This window comes from Perca fluviatilis, chromosome 2, assembly GCF_010015445.1.
Source record: "Perca fluviatilis chromosome 2, GENO_Pfluv_1.0, whole genome shotgun sequence".
NCBI lineage: Eukaryota > Metazoa > Chordata > Actinopteri > Perciformes > Percidae > Perca > Perca fluviatilis.
In genome coordinates, this window is record NC_053113.1 from 37273186 (window position 1) to 37278925 (window position 5740).

At 37.7% G+C, this 5740-nt stretch overlaps 1 long non-coding RNA gene across 1 annotated transcript; it reads right to left on the bottom strand.

Annotated features, from left to right (window-relative positions):
* On the bottom strand, positions 1–2683 carry LOC120545348. The gene is made up of 3 exons (XR_005636679.1): positions 2576–2683; positions 2117–2282; positions 1–1991 (listed from the first exon to the last, which is right to left on the bottom strand). It is a non-coding gene; the product is annotated as an uncharacterized LOC120545348 (long non-coding RNA).
* Between the last annotated feature and the right edge of the window lie 3057 nt (positions 2684–5740).

Sequence of the window (5740 nt, forward strand, 5' to 3'; positions counted from 1 at the left end):
CTCCCTGGGGTCCATTCTAAAAAAAAAAAAATTACATTACAACAATATACACATTTCAATCATAACAAAATCACATATACACATTTCATATCTATACATACATACACAAACACATACATACATACACTCTAGTTTCCATTCATAGTAGGACTAAATATTAATACAATATTAATATAATTACTTTAATCAAAACATATAAAAACCTACATCAACACAAAACATCTAAGATTTCTTTTAAATGACTGCTTATTACAAAGCTGACGCACTTCAATAGGAATGTTATTCCAGATGACAATAGCTCTATACAGGACAGTTTTCATCATAAAATTAGTTTTTGGATAAGGGATTGTTATATGAACAGTATTTGCCTTTCTAGTGTTATGATTATGCACGGAGTTGCAATACACTAATTGATTAAACTGAGAAATCGGCATTTTCATTGTCAATGTGTTATATATCATAGTACCTAAAGTAACTGTTATTCTTTGGTGTAAAGTGAGCCATGAAAGAGTAAAGGAAATGCTGTAAACTTATTCTTTGTTAATCTTTACAATCATTCCCTGAAAGAACCAAGCAGGCCTGTCTTGTTGCTCCAAGTGTGTAAATGAACTGTCATCCAGACTACTTTAAGACAGTTGTAAAGCAAAAAAGAGTAACATATAGCTTCTATACTGTGAGAATTAGGCTTTTTTTAGATAATCATAGATAACATTTCTTTGAGTTTTGGACTGTTTGTTGGACATATTTAGGTCACATTAAGTCACATTGGACGCTAAGAAAATGTGATGAAGAGGTTCAAAACAGACCTTGAGACATATCCTTCCAAAAATAACACTGCCAAAATGCTTTTGCTAGTTGTACAATTCTACAATAAATCACAACACAATAGACAAACAGAATGGGACAACAGAGATCCATACAGTGCAAGCTGACTGAACATGATGGATAATAAAGAGAAGAACATACTATGTAGATTTCAGTATTCCTGCGTTAAAGCTGCAAGGCACACAGTATGTCTGTAGTGTTGGATTCACTGTGTGTTTACTCTGAATAATGGAGGCTCAAGTGGTCTGGTGTGAAAAACAGTCCATAGCAACAAGTGTGTGAGACCTTCAGTCAGAGATGAGCACAGACCACGTAACTGTGACATCAGTTGTTGTGCTGGTTAGCCATATGGCTCGCCAGGACACTTATCTATCTGTCGATGCTGTGTTCAAGTCATTCTTTTCTTTTCATTTCCACATTTCCCATATTCTCAGTAATTTCTTAAAGGGACACTCCACTAACTTTAAATGTAATTTTTGCATCATGTGGAGTACTACCCTGATCATTGCCTAGTGGACAAGGAATCACGATGCTTACCGTTAGCTGCAATGTAAAATACAAAAACATATTTTTATTATAGAATCAAGAACATAACCCTAATTATGATTTCTTTTTTAAAATAAAGCCTGCAAGTCTTTTATTCCCTAAGTGCAGAAAAATGAAAAATGTGGGTGTTTAACAGGGTCTAACAGAAAGATGCTTTCAAGTTGCATTATGGGACGTACAGTAGCATCCGTTTTTGGAGAAAAGACCCATAAGTAACGACTTGATGTCAGGATATCTCGACTTTTGTAGCATACATTTTAACCATTCTTTCTTTAATATATCTGTCTTTCAAGCCCCCAACATTATGTAAGTAAAATACTACGTAGTACGAGTACCACTTTAAATCTAGAGAATTACAAATCAGAATAAGCTGCTACATTCAGACAAATTAATAATGTTTTTGCTTCCCAGTTGTAGCATTTCAATCCTCGTAGAGAATTGCCTGTTTTGTTTTCCCATTAATGCTGCACAAACTAGTTGCGTCCAACAATGTGTCGTCTAGAGCCATGTTTAAATACTACATCAGCTGATTTCACTGATAAACAGACCTTCAGTCAGAGTGAGCTCAGCGTGCAGAGCTGGTGCTGTCAGGTTGGCCATGAAAACTTGTGTACACATGTCTGCAGACGACAAACAGGAACAGAGGTTATGTGTCAGGATCAGGGCTGATGTAATGGTGTGCATTACAATGGGATGTAATCATAGAAAAATGACATGTTTTATGTTTTCCTTCAGTACAACCTACAATATGACCAACAGCTGAGATCTTTTGTTCCGTTTCAATGACGTGGCAGTTGTTTTCTCGTTGACAAAAAGGAGCACGAGTCCTGTGTGTTTAGAGTTTGTGCCGAAGTTACGTGATGTCTGTGAGTGGACAGCAGTAGAAACAAGAGCACGCAGAGCCATTGGAGCTGAGAAAGCAGACAAATTAAAGGACAAGTGACTAATGAATAATTTCTGGAGACAGACTGAGAGCAAACTGAGACACTCTGTGGAGTTAACTGGAACAGTTTGCCTAAATATTCAAAACTCATAGGTGCCATTCCCACAGCTACATGCTTTTGAGGAAAGAAAATCATTTTAACACATGAATGTCCTGGTTTTTAGCTCCCTTTTAGTGAGTGAAATACATAAGGAATCAAAGCTTTTATTTGGTCTGTTTCCCAGAAATACTGAATAATGTAAAACAAAAAAATTAACTCACACTTTAAAACAGAAGTGCGTCAGAAGTGCGTCAGAGGCTTGTCTGCTTTTTCACCAAACCTTCACTGTTGTGTTCCACTCTTGTTTTTCCCATCAGCGTATCCTCCCCCTCCACATACCTGCCTGCCTCTCTTTCATACTGTAGCCTCTGGCTGCCTTCATCCATCTTCCCACACAAAGCTGTAATTCATGGTCAGAGCACATTCACATGTAGACCGCACAGATAATTGACTGAACAAAGAAACGGCAGGATTAAACATTTAGGTGATGAAAATTCTGTTAATGTTTGAACTGTGACCTTAAAACGTACAACTGACAAAGATTTATCAGATTGTAGATCTCTTTGTTTCTGGTTTGTTAAGTGAAAATTATCATGTTGCCAAACCGTTTTCTAACTATTCTATACTTTTATTATGATGTAAAAGCAAATCTAGCTCCAGCAGTCTCACACTGTTCAATTCCCACCAGACTGAGACATTCAAATCTAAACATCCTTTTATTACAACATATTTCTATCCTTATGCTTATAAATGGCTCTATAGCTCCTCACACGTTCTTACTGAAAAACATTTGAATAGCCTAAATTGCACCAAATAGACTGTTGTTTTGGCTCAGGCTGAAAATATCCTCCTGCTTTGTTCGCTCTCATTGATGTGCTTCATGTTTGTGCTCTGCAGATGCCTCATAGACAGTGAGATGACCAGTGGGCGGACTTTACACCGGCATAACAAGGAGGCAAATGACTCAGACTCAAACATCAGGGATGTCGATAAAAAAAGGTGCCACATTAATATGTTAATTTCAGTAGCCGTGCACATTGGGAACAATACAGATATGAGAATGAACACTTCCTTGCTTTATCAGCCTGTATTGTCTCTACTTTGTATACTGTTCCATGTTGATTTCCTTTGGAAGCTGCAGAATTAAAGTGGCTATATGTAACTCTCAGTTTGTGTTGATGCCAGTGGCCCCTTTGGACTAAAGTGCTAGGGTTTTTACCACAACCTGCTGTCATAAAGATCATTTCTTTACGGTGCTGTATTACCCACTTTATATTACCGAGTTAGCCTTACGGGGAGGTCATACAGTTGCGATGAAAGTTTTGCTCAGACAGAAAATAATTCATTTACAATAAGAGAATAACTTACAGATGTTGCATTTCATTGTTGCATTTCAAGTGTTGCAAACTTAGCCTGGATGTCTGGTGAGCTAAACCAGGTATCATTGTCACTTTGTCACGAGCGCAAGCATTAAGAGATTGTTGTAGCAACCAACGTAATAAGAACTTAGATTAATATAACGCATTTCATGAAACCCACGGACGCTTTACACAAGTAACGTTACAGAGGCACAAGGGAAAAGAAAATAGTAGGTCAACACAAACACGGAGTAAAAGGAATAAAACGTTGGCGCTAAATGGAAGGAGGACGTAATTTACTGTCTGCTACTGACGTACAACCACATCACACATTCTAAAGTTCTTTTATGAATGAAATAGACATATTATATACAGTACAGGCCAAAAGTTTGGACACACCTTCTCATTCAATGCGTTTCCTTTATTTTCATGACTATTTACATCGTAGATTCTCACTGAAGGCATCAAAACTATGAATGAACACATATGGAATTATGTACTTAACAAAAAAGTGTGAAATAACTGAAAACATGTCTTATATTTTAGATTCTTCAAAGTAGCCACCCTTTGCTTTTTTTGATAGCGCTGCAAACCCTTGGTGTTCCCTCAATGAGCTTCATGAGGTAGTCATCTGAAATGGTTTTCACTTCACAGGTGTGCTTTGTCAGAGATAATTAGTGGAATGTTTTCAGTTACTACACACTTTTTTGTTAAGTACATAATTCCATATGTGTTCATTCATAGTTTTGATGCCTTCAGTGAGAATCTACAATGTAAATAGTCATGAAAATAAAAAGGAAACGCATTGAATGAGAAGGTGTGTCCAAACTTTTGGCCTGTACTGTACATGAGGGCCAATTCGGGGTGGGTTTTGAATCATTTACAATCCCGTAATTGTCTCCATCTGTTATCGCCCGTTATCTTTCACTTTCCCTTTTAGCTTTCAGTTGTTCTTCGTATAATTTCCTTCTTTCCTGTGATGGTCCTGCCCCAGTATCAGCCATAACTACAGCAGATAACTTCTAACATAACATTACAATACAGTTAGGCCTACATAAATCTCCTGCTATCTATCTCCTGCATACTCACTAAAACAAGCTTTTCCGGTGTTAGGGTTAGGGTTAGGTATGCCAAAATCTGTGACCCGTCATCCCACATCAGATGAAAAATTATACAGTTTCATAAACATATAAAAGTAACATATAGTCACTTTAAGGTATGTTATTAAGGTGAAATAGACAGGTAGGCTACTTGCATTAAACTCATAGACACAAAATAACACTAATTAAAAACACATCATTGAACGTTGCCTCCACAAAGACTTTTGTTTATGCTCAATGATCATATGGTTTTGGAGGACAATAACACATTTTACCACAGCACTGAAGCCTTTGTTTCTTCTGTTTTAAACCTGAAAAGATTGAGCTCATACCTAGAGTCCCCCTTCAGACACATTTTAAAGTTTGAAAAAATATTCTGCTATATTAAATATTTAGTTGAACGTTTTCCCATGTAAAAAGTAAAAAGGTATACTCTAAAAAGGGTCTGGAAGCAAATTTACTCTTTCTCCCTCATTGAGAAATTCTGGATCTGGCTTCATGTCCCCGCTCACCAGCTGCTATCGCTAGGTTGAGCGGTGAAAAAGCAGTGTGCATCAAGATGGCTAGAAACGTCAGAGAGATTCAGCCATACATGTTTGACCCTCAGGCCGGGTTCAGACAGGAGGCAGGAACTCCGCTGCCAGCCTGTGATCTGGCGTTCTGTCTAAACCATGGACTAAACCCGCCATTAGTCAGATCCAGACTCAGATGAGGAGTCTGTTGTGCACCAAATGGGCGACTAGCAGACGTATCAGAATGGTTAGTGTAGTTAGCATCTTTGATTTGCTTATGTTGTTTGTTAGCATGTAAGCTTGTAACTGGCAGTGGCTGACAGCTACAATGACAGTGTGTTTCCGCTCTCCGTACTGACAGTCCACTGTCCATATGAGGTTTCAGGTTTTCTTTCTGGCTTTTGCATATTAAACAG